The sequence below is a fragment of the Crocuta crocuta genome, unplaced genomic scaffold, assembly GCF_008692635.1.
Source record: "Crocuta crocuta isolate KB4526 unplaced genomic scaffold, BGI_CrCroc_1.0 scaffold223, whole genome shotgun sequence".
In the NCBI taxonomy this organism is placed as follows: Eukaryota; Metazoa; Chordata; class Mammalia; order Carnivora; family Hyaenidae; genus Crocuta; species Crocuta crocuta.
The window spans coordinates 1,704,502-1,719,184 of NW_027529426.1; the positions used below are offsets into that span (position 1 = coordinate 1,704,502).

At 43.3% G+C, this 14,683-nt stretch overlaps 1 long non-coding RNA gene across 1 annotated transcript; it reads right to left on the reverse strand.

Annotated features, from left to right (window-relative positions):
* Positions 1-499: 499 nt before the first annotated feature.
* Positions 500-1,379, reverse strand: LOC144227273 (uncharacterized). The gene is made up of 2 exons (XR_013333894.1): positions 1,194-1,379; positions 500-829 (listed from the first exon to the last, which is right to left on the reverse strand). It is a non-coding gene; the product is annotated as an uncharacterized LOC144227273 (long non-coding RNA).
* Positions 1,380-14,683: the final 13,304 nt, after the last annotated feature.

Here is a 14,683-nt window from a genome sequence, read left to right on the forward strand (position 1 = left end):
GCATCACTGTGGTAGCAGCACCTTAAGTGAGAGACATGTTTGACCTGNTCCTGCTGAGATTTTCAAACTTTGGCCAAGGGGCTTTGGCAAAAATGCCAAAAACAGCAATTGTCTTCTTAACCACAGCACAGAGACGCACAGGGTAAGACAGGATGGAACAGAGACGCCTCTCCACAACGAGTCAGGTTACACACGTGCCCAGGCCGACAGCTCCTGGACCACACGCACAGATCCCTTCGGGCCCAGTCAGATTTGGGGGTACAGTGGCTGAGGGGAATGTGAGGAGAGAACGAAGGAAGAAACGAAAGGACTGCATCTGACCCCAAACCTAAATTCAGTGTTGAGGAAAGGGCCAGAAGCGTGCCCTCCCTGCAGGACCTCAGCGCGTACTCCAATGCTCTGACGTAGGCAGGCCGGGCCCAAAGACCCCCAGAGGGGGGCCCGCAGAACCAGCCAAGAGGGTCCTTGGCTTCGTGCAGGACAGAAATCAAATGTGAGGTAAGAGGAAGCGAAAGCTGAGTTTACTGAATGGCGTTAAGTGACAGCAGACCGGGTGTCAGAGAGAGTCAGAAAGGAAAGGAGAGGAAGTCTTGTCATCACTTGGGGTTAGGGGTTTACACTGGAAAGCGGTCCATGGTACATATTTCTTCAGGAATCCAGGACGGGGTCCAATCAAAGGCGAGTGACAGGTAAATAGTAGGTGCTCTTTCATAGATCATCGAAGGTAGGGGCTATTGATGCCAGCGTTGGCCGAGGGTTGTCCGAAGCTAATGTCCTGAAACGTTCTTGAGATCTGGCTCTTCTTAGATGCTACCAGGTGCTTAGGGGCCTGGGAAGAAACTCAGAGAATGATTAACTTTCTTGCTTCCCCCTTGGCGTGGGAACAGAGCTTCCTCAGCTTACTGAGATGCAAGGGGAAATACAAAACATTACTAAATGGGGCCTAGCAGAAAAACAGCAGGCACGGGCCCTTTCTAGACGTGGAGTCCCTTCAGTTTTCCCAGCTCAGTTCAATGGTGACTTGTGGTCCCACAGATTCCAGGACAGCCATGATTTCATACAGCACATCCCACTGGCCCCACAAACTGTTAAACCTGTCCCTGAAGAACTTCCCACACAGCTGCCCAAAAGAAGACATCAGAGGTCTCATCACAGAGAGAAGAGAAGGGTAGGCTGGAGGGAGGGAGACCTACCCAGGGGGACTAATGATGCTCAGGAGTGATGAGGAAGGGGAGGTGCAGACGTGGTGCGCAGTAGCTGAGTAATCGGCCGGGGCCACCACTCACTGCGATGGTCCTGAATTCGTAATCCGGATTCAACAAGGCGACGGGTGTCACTCCAGGCACTCGAGCCAGTCCTCTTCCCTCTCCCCTGAGTCCTCCTGTCCCCCGCGAGGCAGGCCTGAGGGAAGAAGCAGGCAGGCTTTAGGCAAGTCACGTGATGGGTTCCACTTCCGGATCCAGGATGCACGCAAACACTCGGGCACTATAAAAAAGAACACCCCGAAGAATGGAAGCCAAGCCATCATTGTCATGTCTGGACTGTGATATTATGGGTACTTTTGTTGTTGCACATCTGTGTCTTTTCCTTTCCCACAAGGAACATGGATTGTTCGCTAGAGGCAGAGGAGTGCATGTTATACTCTAGGAAGGCTTCTAACACAAATGGTTCAGTGAAATAAGAAAGTCCCTGACACACCTGAAACTAGTGTAACATTGTGTGTCAGCTAGACTCAAATAAAAAACATTAAAAAAAAAAAGAAAAGAAAAATAAAGTCCCTAAAATGCGAATGTTTTGTCATCTAAACTACATATACCTGGGGTGCCTGGGTGGCTCAGTTGGTTTAGCCATCCCCGACTTCAGCTCAGGTCATGATCTCACAGTTTGTGAGTTCAACCCCTACATCGGGCTCTGTGCTGACAGCTCAGAGCCTGGAGCCTGCTTCGCATTCTGTGTCTCCCTCTCTCTCTGCCCCTCCCCTAGTCACATTCTGTCTATCGCTCTCTCAAAAAAATAAACATTAAAAATTAAAAATCAAAATTAAACCTACATACTCCTGGACATGTCTGAAAGTAGTTCTTGAATCACTGATCAATGGAGCCCAGGCTGGGTTCTGGAATATTTGGCCAGCACATCACATAAGCCATAGAAAGTCTGGCTTGGGGATAGTGTGGATGTTAGGCTTGGAATACATACTCCACGTCTCCTCAGAGAAATGTGCTATACCACCCCCCACCCCCCCCATTGTTCAATTTTAAGCTTCCCAGTAAAACCACTTCATATCAAGTGACTGGATTTGGGAGGGAACTCACTACTAGAGAAGGAATTCCTTGCTATCCGGTCTACCAGGATATGGAAAAGGCTAAGGACCATGATTGCTACATTTTGCTTTCCATTTTCATTTTTCTAACTGGGAGTTGTGTTTTATTTTTTTAATTAAAAAAATTTTTTTAATGTTTATTTTTTTGAAAGAGAGAGACACAGAGTGCAAGCAGGGGACGGGCAGAGAGAGAGGGAGACACAGATTCTGAAGCAGGCTCCAAACTCTGAGCTGTCAGCACAGAGCCCAATGCAGGGCTCAAAACCACAAACCAGGAGATCATGACCGGAGCCGAAGTTGGAAGCTTAACCAGCTGAGCACCTGGGCGCCCCTAACTGGGAGTGTTTAATTGCATTTATCCTTTTACCCCATTATTGTATACTGGGTATTTGGAGACTGTCAGTCATAGGTAGACTAGCCAGACCAGTCTGACCATAAGCCAGACCATAAAGATGCATGCTTGAACCTGACCTAGAGGAAAAGGGATCGCCTAGAAACACTACCCTTGGAGCTAGATGTAGTAACTGGGTGTGACATTAGGTTGATTCTCTTGATAGGGAGTATATGAACATATTTTGGTTGCACGTGAGACAGTTATGACAAATGAATGCATTCTTGTGATTTTATGCTACGTATGTCACAGGTAGCTAGGGATGGACTGCCCTGGACTCCACTGACAATGATGTCATCCCTCTTCTCCTGAGAACACACACTCTGCCCCTGGCCACAGTGGTAAGCATCAGACCAACCAACTGTAGTATGTAGTCTTTGGCAACAGAGATCGATTGGTCCAAGCGTTGGGCTATATCCCAAAGCAGAGTGAATCACCTCCCAGCCTGGGATGTATAATGCAAGTGCTGGATGAAAGAAGCTCTCTTTGCCTGGGTACTAACCTAAAGCTGAGGGGGACAGTCTGCTGGCTCTGGTGTCCAGACAGTGCATCTTCAGTAGGGCAGAATGAGGACGACTCACAGAGAGAAACTGAGGTGCACAGGGACAAGGAGCAGGTGGGAAGGTAGGAGTTCTGCCAGCTTAAGTCCTTGGTTCCAGCTGCTCTGGAGAACCTGTTACCCCTTTCCGCCTTCCTCAGTCAATGCAGCCCTTTGCTCCTTCAGCAGGCCTCAGCTGGGGTTGCTGGTAACGCCTCTACCCTGGGCCTCAGCTGGGGTTACTGGTGACGCCTCTACCCTGGGCCTCAGCTGGGGTTACTGGTGACGCCTCTACCCTAGGATTCAGCTACAGTAACTAATACCAAAGAAACCCTGGATCCATGTGGAGATTTTGTTTTGTTGTTTGTTTTGCTTTGTTTTTTGTCATACCTAAAAGAAACCTAACTAGTTTATATTTTATTCAAATCCATGTCATCTTCCCTAGTTTCTTGTTCTTAGTCTACTTTCAATTGGTGTTAAAAGGCTGCAGGATCACAATGAGACATCAAATAAAGAACGTAAACATCTTGTCACCGGCCACCCATTTGTACATTTCTCACAGCAACACCTGTGGTTAAGACAGACCTATGTTTCCTCTGTGGAATTCCCTAGCAACTGAACATAAAAAAAGAAGGCAGCCATGGGGGGTGGGGGGGAGCCTCAGCATCAAAGGGCAGCTGGGGGGTGGGGGGCTGGGCGCTCCACGCTCAGGTGAGAACAGCGTTTCCTGCACTACCTCAGAGAGCCAGCACCTAAGAGGAGTGCAACCTTGACAAATATGCGGAGTGTAGTCTCTCACCATAGGAATTACCAAAGAAGCTAAAAACAGAAACATGCACTGCATAATCTCTAACCTCAGGGGACAACAAAAACAGAGAATTGCTGTGTCAATCTCATTTCCTTGTTAGGCTTATTATCATAAGTGAGGGCCTTTCGTTCTGAACGCCACACTTCACTAACATTTACCCAGCTCTGGCTTCTGAAATATTGAATTCCATAGTAATTTTATTTTTTGCTTTTGATCTTTACTGTTTTGCTCATCTATCCATAAACATGAGCTGCTGAACTGAGTTTAAACTACATAGCTAAGGTTAGAACCTGAGGCCATCCAGACAGCACCAAACCAGTCGCCCAAGACGGGACCTCGCTGTTGAAGGGAGTAAGAATAATAACGTTAAAATTTCTATCTTTGGATACCTCCACAGAAGGTTACTTGATGATGATCCACGTCTTGATTTGTCTTGATACTCTCGTTGAGGAAGGGAAGAGATTTATATGACACAGGGATTTTCCTGGGTAAGATGGTAAGCGTTCTCATAATGTGAATTTTATAAATCCTCCCCTTTTGTCAAAACACTCTCTTACAGAATAGTTCCATGACAGGGAATTGCTAGAACCACTCTGCAGAGCAGTACTTTGTATCACTTGACTAATTTTGAAAGTAGCTCATTCAACCAGTTTTGGCAACTGAACTATTTCCTGAAATTCAGAATGGCAAAAACTTGAGAATGAGACAGGGACCGAATGCGGGACTTTAAAAACAAGTCACAGTGCATCTAGGGTGTCCTGCATTTACTGATATATTACCGGGGGGGAAAAGGAGAGATGGAGTACATCTGAGCCACGGGCCGCCCACTGGTGCCCGGCCTCAGGTCTGGGGCAGCAGGAAAATATGGTGTCCTCCACCTATCCAGCCAGCAGAGGAGGGACGTCAGTGTGATTTTCCAGGGTTCAGAATTGAGGAAAATGGGACTCAGGGGCATGCCTAAGCTGCCTAGAGTCACACAACTTGCCTACCATCTCAGGGTCAGTGAGTGGCGGAGCCTAAATCTGGGGCCAGGGGAGCTGGTTCCAACATCTGTGCTCTTCACGCGGTTTAGGGGGAGGCCAGCAGACTAGCCTAAATACAAAGATCCCTCTCCTGGGCAGCTGGTTGTTTGGGATTAAGATATATACAAAGGATTTCATTTGATTATAGCTAATGATGATGAAGACAATGATAAGAACTAAGCTTTATTGAGTGTTTTCCATGTGCTAGGCTGTTTATCGGCCATGTATCCATTCCTGTTATCCTTAGAATAGTGCGGCCAAGTGGGCACTGTTATTATCCCCATTTTATAGACGGGAAAACCAAGATACTGAAGGTAAAGTAACCAGTATGAAGACACACAGCTGGTAAACAGAAGACCCAACAGAAAACCCAAGCAACTAGCTCCAGAGCTCATACTCCTAACTTCTGTACTCTCCTGTTTCGAAGACACACAGATAATGGGTAGTTAGCACCAGGCTACAACTTCCAGATTCTACACTGTGCCACTCAGACTTTTATTCAGAACAACCCTCATGCTACCCTTCTACTGGCAAAAATGAGACCCTTGGAACATGGAGCAGCTTACAAGTTTCTAAGGAAAAAAACAGGATCTCTTTCAACTTGATTCCATTTAATACTCTGGTTTCTCTTCAAATCAAATAAATCTTTCGCCTTTTTCAACTTGATTCCATTAAAAAAAAAAAAATCTATACCTGAAACCATATCTGTGTTCTTAGAAGTCCCAAACACCTATGATAGTATCAACAGACTGAAAACAAATATCCCTATAGGTTCAACAATGGGGGGGGGGGGGGGGGGGNTAGGCAGGAGCCACACTTCTGCTCTTATCTTCTGGATTCATGAATGACCCTTCTTGGGAAGCCTGGAATCCCAGTTGGAAGAGGAAATAAACAAATACAGAACAAAACCACTAGGCTCTGTCATTAAAGGGAAAGTAACAGCTAAGTAACAGCTGCTGACATGCATATTACAGAAAACACATTACTTGCTTTACAGAGCAGACTGTGTCACAAGTCAAGTCTCTGTTTGCACAGGTGTACCTGTCCGTGAACAAACAAGTCCAGATCAATCCTCCTAAGTTTCACCAAGTAGAAAAGAGAGCTAGCAAAGCATAAAACTGGCTTTTGACATTCAAGATGGTCTTCCTTTGTCATTTTGGTTTTTTCCCTTATAATTTCAAGGAAGACTTTTTCCTTGTTTTAGGGCACATCTTTGCCCCACAGAAATGGCTTTTATTAAAGGTTGAGGGAGGGCTATTTGTCTGCTGTCCAAGACAGCAATTGCTGTGGTCTACCTGGCATCCCTTCCTTAAGGAAGCACACCCCTCTGTGCAGTTCCGGTGGGCGGCCCTGTGATCCACATCTACCCTGTAACAGAACCTTCTCTCCCGAGCAAGGATAGTCCAAGGATGGCATGTAATATCTCTTTCTCTTGTGGATTTTAAGCTGGGAAGATGACATCTTGTGTCTGCGGGGGCCATCTTTCCTGCAACATGGAGAGATGAGTAGGGTGAAGAAAGAGAAAATTCTAGAATGAGTGAGCCCCTTTTTCTAATCTTGAAGACTCTAATTCCTGTAGTCTTTTCTTCCTTCCTGTGAGATGCCTTAGCATGCTTCTGAGTTGAATGAGCCAATAAATTTCCCTTTGTGCTTAATCTGGTTTGAGTTGGATTTCTGTCTCTTGTAACCAAAAGAGTCATAATACAAAAGACTAAAAGTTTAAATCATTGCCTTGACCTCTCCCAGAAGGTGTCTGCCTGAGCTGAATGCATTTCCCTCTATTACAAAGGACTGAGTTTCTTTTATATCCAATAAACCCATCGACATTCTAGTTTGAACCATCCTCTGGTTTTAATCCATTTCTTCCTTTTTCATGCCCCACTTAGCTTGGATTTCAGGCCAGTGTGATTACTCTCTAGCTGCAGTAACTTTGTCTTTGCAAAGACAGGGCCATACCCTGTTTGCTCATAAACAGCAAAATGCTCAAGCACCCCCCAATGTGAAGTGGTCTTCCAAGTGGTTACCTTGATATTGTGATGTGTTTATACCAGTGACACGGCCATTGCTTTAAGCAGAGGTTCTTAAGATAGCTGTACATTCAAATCACCTGAAGAGATTCCTGAGACACCAATGCCAAGGTCTTGCCCCAGAGGTTCTGTTTTAATTGGGCTGAGGAAGGTCCTGAGCATCAATCTTTTTTAAAATTCTCCCAGCCAAGGTTAAGTCAGCCAAGATTAAGACTGGCTGGCCTAAAAAAATATCTGTATGTGTTTTTAATGATTTTTAGGTTTGATTCAACTAGAATAACTTGTTCTCTGACCATGCTTTGGGAGTGGGATTGGAGGAGGCATGGAGGTGTCAGCCCTATGTAACTCTCCTTCAGTATCTCTGCGGGGGGTGCTCAAATTCATTAAAGCACAGTGAATATCTCCTGGGGTATGCTGGGGATGATCAAAGGCCCTGTTCTTAACCACACTTACACACTGTCCCTTTCTGTGGCCTCATGGGAGCCCAGTGTTTGTGCCCAACTGTGTATCTGTTGGGTGCATTGGTCTTCTGTCTATATATATTAAATCATTCAAGTTCTGGTAGACTTGTTTAAAAAAAAAATCAAACACTTGACCTTTTTGACAAAGTTAACAGAGACGATCCTATAGCCCGCCTAAATGGTGTAGGTATTAATTTTCTAGGGACCACAAACAAATGGGCACACAGACACACACACAGGGAGAGGGCCACATGAAGAGGAAGGCAGATGTGCGGGTGATGCTTCTACAAGGCAGGGAACACCAGAGAGTGCCAGCAAACCACCAGCCAGACTCTAAGGGAGGTTATGGGACTCTTCCTCACAGCCCTCAGAAGGAACCACTGTGGCTGACACCCTGCTCTTGGGCTTCTCGCCTCCAGAACTGTGAGTCAAAAACCTTCTGTGGTTTAAGCCACCCAGTTTCTGGGACTTGGTTATGATAGCCTTAGGAGACAAATATAGTCCCTTGCAGAAAAGTCTATGATTCTGTAATCATTCACTTTTGATGCTGCCTATAGTGATCAGAGGAAAGACCCAGAAGTCTGAATAACCCAAAAACAATAATTTAAAGGGTCATTGCTGATCTTTATGCAACGCGTGAAGTTTATTACCAGCTGCTTTCTGAAAACAAAAGAAGAGGAACAAAAACGAAAACTTTCCTTTTTCCTAGCCTAGAAAACAAATCCCAAAAACCCAGCTGCCTGGACATTACAGAAATCAGTTAGGAAATTATTGTAAGTTTTATACCAAAAACATATTTCTATTGGTCTTCAGAAATGGGTACTAACAGAAGCTTTGTTAGCAAACTATGAAATATTCCAAGCAACCAGTGCATCAGTCAAATCCAATTGCTTTGGTTAGGAACATCTGGCATGGATTAATGTGTAGAAAGCCCAGGAAACTGTATAATGTGTGATGTAAGCAAATCTCAAGTTGCCCTTATCTGAGACCGTATTTCATCGGCTCATTTCAGAACCTTCTTCGTGAAAGCTGGTCCCCCTGTGGTATTTTGGAATAAGATGCAGGACTAAACACTAATTGACATTATGAACTCATCCTGTCCTGTGGCAATACAACACTCATACAAAGAAATTAAGAGAGGGCAGAATGCATCTTGCTCGTGGAGACTGCTAAGTCCTCTAAGAACCTGAAAGTACCATCTGACTTGCTTGTTACCACATGTTCTCAACTTTCTCTTAACGGCTTTTGTTCTTTCCACCATCTTCCCTCCTGGCTTTAATAGCCAACTTTGTTCTCATAAATATCTCAAGCTCATACTTCTGTCCAGGGTCATTTCAGCTCTTTGGAAGAAATATTCTAGAAATTGGAGGAAAGTGAACAATGGAGAATAAAGGATTAAATTTACTAAGCTTGACCAGGTATGTTTGCTACTTTGATTAAACAGAAGAACCTTGACTTACGTTAAAGCCTCCAGTGATTTGCTTTGTGACTTTGGAAAATTTCTTCAGTTCCTTGTTCTTTAGTTGCTTTATTGGAAATAGCCCCAACATATTGTAACAGTGAGCGGGTCAACGAACAAATAAACGGACTCATTAACCTGACATAATTAGACAATGATGGCCAATTCTGGCACTTTTGCTGGAGTCAATGGGAAACTGGTGCTCTCTTTCCACACAGGTGACAACTGCTGGTAGCTAGATGAACGCTACAGGGGAAGAGCCTGCCAGAAAATGAAAAAAACAACACAAGGAAAATCAGAGGAGAGAAATGGAGATAGATCCCTCCTACTAACACCAGAGGAGCATCGATGCCTACTATACACCCTATATATATATATTATATATACATATAATATTATATATGTTATATATATATGTATATATAATCCTCAGGGTCATGTGAGCCATAAGCATTTTTATGCTTAATCCATTTGCATTGGGTTTCTGTCACAGGCTACTAAAAGAGTCCTAACAAATATATGGAACCCTGTTAGTGAGAAAAATAGTAATTAGATCAAAGATAGCTACTCTTTTCTACTCTTTAAAAAGGATGCATCCATTCTAAAAAGGGCCTAGAAGTGGTCACAGGAAGGAAAGGGAGGGGACTAAACTTCCTCTGAATAGCCCAAGGGCCAGCAGCTGGAAGAAGCAAATTTGGGTTCAAGGTAAGGAACACCTTCCCACAACTCAGAGCTGCACAAAATGGAACAGACCCCCCTCTTGAATATGTTCTACATCCATCTACTTTTCCTTCATCCTCACTGCTGCTGCACCAGTCCATCTCATCTCAGCTCCCATCTATCTGAGTTATTACCAGAGCCTCCTAAAGTCATTCATGCACTCAGCAGATGTGTATCAAGTCTCTAATCTGTGCCACACATGATGCTGAGAATTCAGTAGGGAGCAGAACAGATAAAAATGCTGAGTAGGGAGCAAAACAGACAAAAGCCCCTGCCCTAAAGGAGTCTGCATTCTGGACAGCGGAAACAAACAACTCACAACATGACACATAGCGCTAGGTACTAGACGGGAAAGGAGATGGGAGCGTGGGTGGAGGGCCCAGTTGCAATATAAATAGAGTGATCAGTGAGGCCCTCACTGACAAAGAGAGTCTAGAGCTAAGGAGATGGTAGGGACTGATGCAGACATCAGGGGAAAGAATACTTTAAGCAGAAGAAATATTTGAGAGTAAGAATCTGGAGGCACGACACTAGGGCCTCTTCAAGACCAGCCAGGCTGGAGTGGAGTGAAGGAGGGGGAGGGTAGAAAGACTGAGGTCCAAGAGGCAGGGGATGGTTGTGGATTAAAAGAGGTCTTAAGAAAGTAATTGCACAGACTCTGGATTTCACTCTGTGGAGGAGAAAGACAATAAAGGGCAGCGGAGAGACATGATTATATTTTAAAAGGGTCAATCAGTTGCTGTTTGGAAAATAAATTGTCTTCCTGCTGCCAATCTGATTCTCTACAGTCCACTGTTCACAACGCAGAATGAATCTTTTAAAACACTGTATAGTGACCCAGCAATCAACTCCTGGACGTTTACTCCCCCCAAAATACAGTTTACATCCACACAAACACCTGTACGTGACTTTTCAGAACTGCCTTGTTTGTAACGGTCCCAAACTGAAGACAATCAGAATATCCTACAATAGGCGAATGGTTAAACAAACAGAGAGACATCCCTGCTATGGAATAGTACTCGGCAATAAAAAGGAACAAACTATTGATACACACCACATGGAGAGATCTCAAGGGCATTAAACTAAGCAGAAAACCTCCAAAGATCACATATTACATGGTTCCATTTATATAACTACAGTTACATTAGAGGAAATGGATGGAAGGTACCCAGGACCTCTCTGACCTGTCTTCAACTTCCTGTGCATCTGCAATAATTTCAAAACAAAAAGTTTATTAAAAAAACTTTTAGAAAAGAAATCGTGTTCTGGCGAAAAACTCCTGCTTTGTGTACGTACAGCACACCCTCCCCAGTTACCTGATTCTATTCTTTGTCTTTGAACTGCTTTTACAACTCTGAAAGTTTAGTAACTGATAGACATGCAAATTGTCCTGTCTGGTAAAAGTTCCCTTCCCCCCACTTACCTGAACTCCCCCTCCATGGAAACATGAGTTTACACATGGAAAAACCATTTACACATTCAATTCAACATTGCTTTATTCCATATGTATCTGTGTTTTGACTTTTCCTTTGAATACGATGAGGGCATTGAACACGTTAAAGAAAATCTTTAACATCTGTTCATTTACTTTCATCTGTATGAGAATCATAATTTTACTTTTTCTGAAAATTATCTTTTAAGAACCTAAATCAGGTTGTGTCACTCCCCAGCTTAACCCCCTCCAAGCTTCCTGTTGCATTTAAAATGAATGCCAGGAATAAATAAATAAATAAATAAACAAATAAAATAATAAAATGAATGCCAGGGGCGCCTGGGTGGTTCCGTAAGTTAAGCATTGACTCTTGGTTTCAGCTTGGGTCATGGTCTCACAGTTTCATGAGTTCAAGCCCTGCATCGATCTCTGTGCTGACAACGAGGAGCCTGCTTGAGATTCTCTCTCTCCCTGTCTCTCTCTGCCCCTCCCTCACTCACGCTGCCTCTGTCTCTCTCAAAAATAAATAAAACTTTTTTTAAAAAATGATAAATAAATAAAATGAATGTCAAACATTTCCCAAGGTGTATAAAACATGGCCAAGCCTGGGCCCAGCCTGCCCCAGGGCCTCATTTCCTTACTCTGCCCCTGGCCAGGACACTCCAACTACTTGCTCTTGCTTCAGCTCCCTGAAAACATCACACTTGTTCCCACCTTATGGTCCTTGTACCTGCTGTCCCCCAGCCTAGATGGCTCTTCTCATGGATGGCTACTTTTCAGGAGTAAATTCTCAGCTCCACTGTTCCACCTCAGAGAAACCTTCTCATACCTACCATTCTATCAAAAGTAACATCCCCCTCTTATTTTTTTATCACAGTTATTTCTGAAATACTATCAATAATTGTATTATTATGTATTATATATGTTTTCTATTACATTAATATTAGTAAAATAATCATATAAGTGTATACATTTGTATATTTACCATATTATGTAAATGTGACATATTAATATTGCTTAGTTAGTTTCTAGTGTATTTATTACCTGCCCAGGGAAATTCTGTAATAGTAGGATCTTGGAATCTGGTTCCATTATATCCCCCAATGCTTAGAAAGGTACCTAGCACATAGTAGGCACTCAGTAAATATCTGTTGAATAAATTGTTGGGTGAGGGGCTCCTCAGTAGAGCATACCATCTTAGGGTCATGACTTCAAGCCCCACATGGGTCAAAGAACTTACTTAAAAACAACAACAAACCAAAAAATCCTTGGGTAAATGATGCTTCTGGAAGTAGTGAGGTATTTAGGTATCACTGGAAGTATGTAGGCATGGTTTGTGCAACCATTTAGGAATGTCATAGAAAAACTATCGGCATTGGCTCGGTCACAAGAATAAAAGACCCTGAAGGTCTCTTCTAGTACTAGGAGGCTATGATTCTACGGCTACTACACCCTTTCTGTTACGCATTGGGAAAAGCAAAATAATCCTCAGACATTTTCCACCAAACGATGGTATGCATACTCCTGTTCCTGCCGTAATATCATCTCAGCATTAAAATGTTGAAGCTAATCAGACATTTAATTTCAAAGTGGAAGGTCATTATCTTGTCACAAAATTTTATTCCAATTACTTTTTTTTTCTATTATACGAAATGAATTAAAAGTAGCACAAAACATTGGGAGATCAAACAGTCAATCAGAAGCTCATTAAATATCATTGAAGTTGGTGCAATAAAAAGCATTTCCCATGGCTGACTTATTATTTAAAAGCTATATTCTGGACGGCTCAAGGAATTGACATGCTGCCAATCAAATATCACCCTGTCCATAAATAGCCACTTGGCTTTTAAAAGTTCACTATCCCCCCTTTTTTTTTTGAGATAAGAGTAAATATCTAAAGAGAGTTAAAGCATGGGTGTAATTACCATCCTATCAGCCCCTATGAGTCCCTAAAGAGAAGATATCAGCAAAGTCACCATCTGATAATTTAGACTGTAACTTACAGAAAGATGCTTACAAAGTGTTCCAAGTGATTTTATAAACACTCCAATATATTACTTATACACAATACCCAGCTAAGTATAATCCCAGGCAGGGATTAGTGGTCAGTTACGATTTTAAAATTGAGTTTAACTACACACTTGAACAAAATGCCCATATTATTTTCTCAAGAGTGATTACTAAGCACTTCATTTTTCTGTGGACCCAGATGTTAGCATGAAGACCTGAAAGTTGATCATTTTTAAATTTCCAGCATTTTTCCACAAGGAGCCTTCCCCCCACCTTTTCTTTTAAAGCTGAACCACTAATTTTAGCCTTAAGTTTTATAGAAACGACCACTTTCTGACATATAGGATAGTAGGTCCTTTTAGCCGGGAAAATACAACAGCAGTACTGTTCCCGGTCTCTTAAGGTGTGTAAGTGGTGAGGATGATACAAACTAAAAATCCATAAGCAAAAGAGAAAGCTCTTAGGTAGAGGAAATTACTTCTTCAGTAGAAGGACTTAAGAATTTCTCCCCTTGAAGCCACCTCACACACACACTGCCACTACCCCAATTTCTTTTCAAAAGCCACGGCTTATTGGCAAATTGTCTGGGAGGAAAGTGGGAGGGAAACATTTCGATGCAAAATTCAGAACTGCTTTATAGAAAGAAAAGTGTGGGGAGGCTTGTTACCATTTATTTCCTCCAGTATATCATTCCATTTCAGCTGTCTCACGTCTCAGGAGAAGCCCCCCATTTCTCACTTAGGTGCCTAAGAAACATCTCTTTGGAATCTCATTCTCTCTCCCTGTCTTTTAGCAGCATTTCATTATTTCTTAACTGTCCCTCTCATGCTTGTCTCCCTCTTTCCTACTGATCCACGTGTCCTCATTTAGCAGTTTTCAGAAGCCAGGGAGAAACGTTGCAAATAATGTTAAATATGATTAATATCTTGAATTCCTTGAAATATGACATGCATGAGTTACAATGAAACCTCTTTTATTTCCCCATGAAATGCTTTTGCATAATGAGAAAGAAAATGTCCTCTATGCCCTAATCAGCCCTGACAGTTCCTGGACTCCCAAATACTTTTATTTATGGCATTATTTATTTCATCTCTAATAAATGGAAGGGGGGGTACCCACAGCATGATGTGAGGAGGCTGCAGGAGAGAGGGAGACTATCCTGGGTGGAGGAACACAGAGGCTGAACCAGGAGAGAAGGCTTCCAAGGGAAGGGAGATATGGGAAAGAAGAGGGGAAGACCTGAACCCCTAGAAGAAAATGGGTCACCTTCCCAAGACTAAAAGGAAAACTGAAAAGAAATGTAACTTCAGAGTGGAAAGAGGAGAGTCATACATCAAGGAGGAGATGCACCCAGAATCCTAAACCTGAAGAATGAAGACTGTCGCTGGAAACCAATCTTCCTGGGAGGGAGTATGCTGGCATTGGAGCCGGCCTAGGAGAGGGACGATTTGCTCCGATGAGCCTCTGGGAGAGGCCAGGACACTTCTCTAGATTT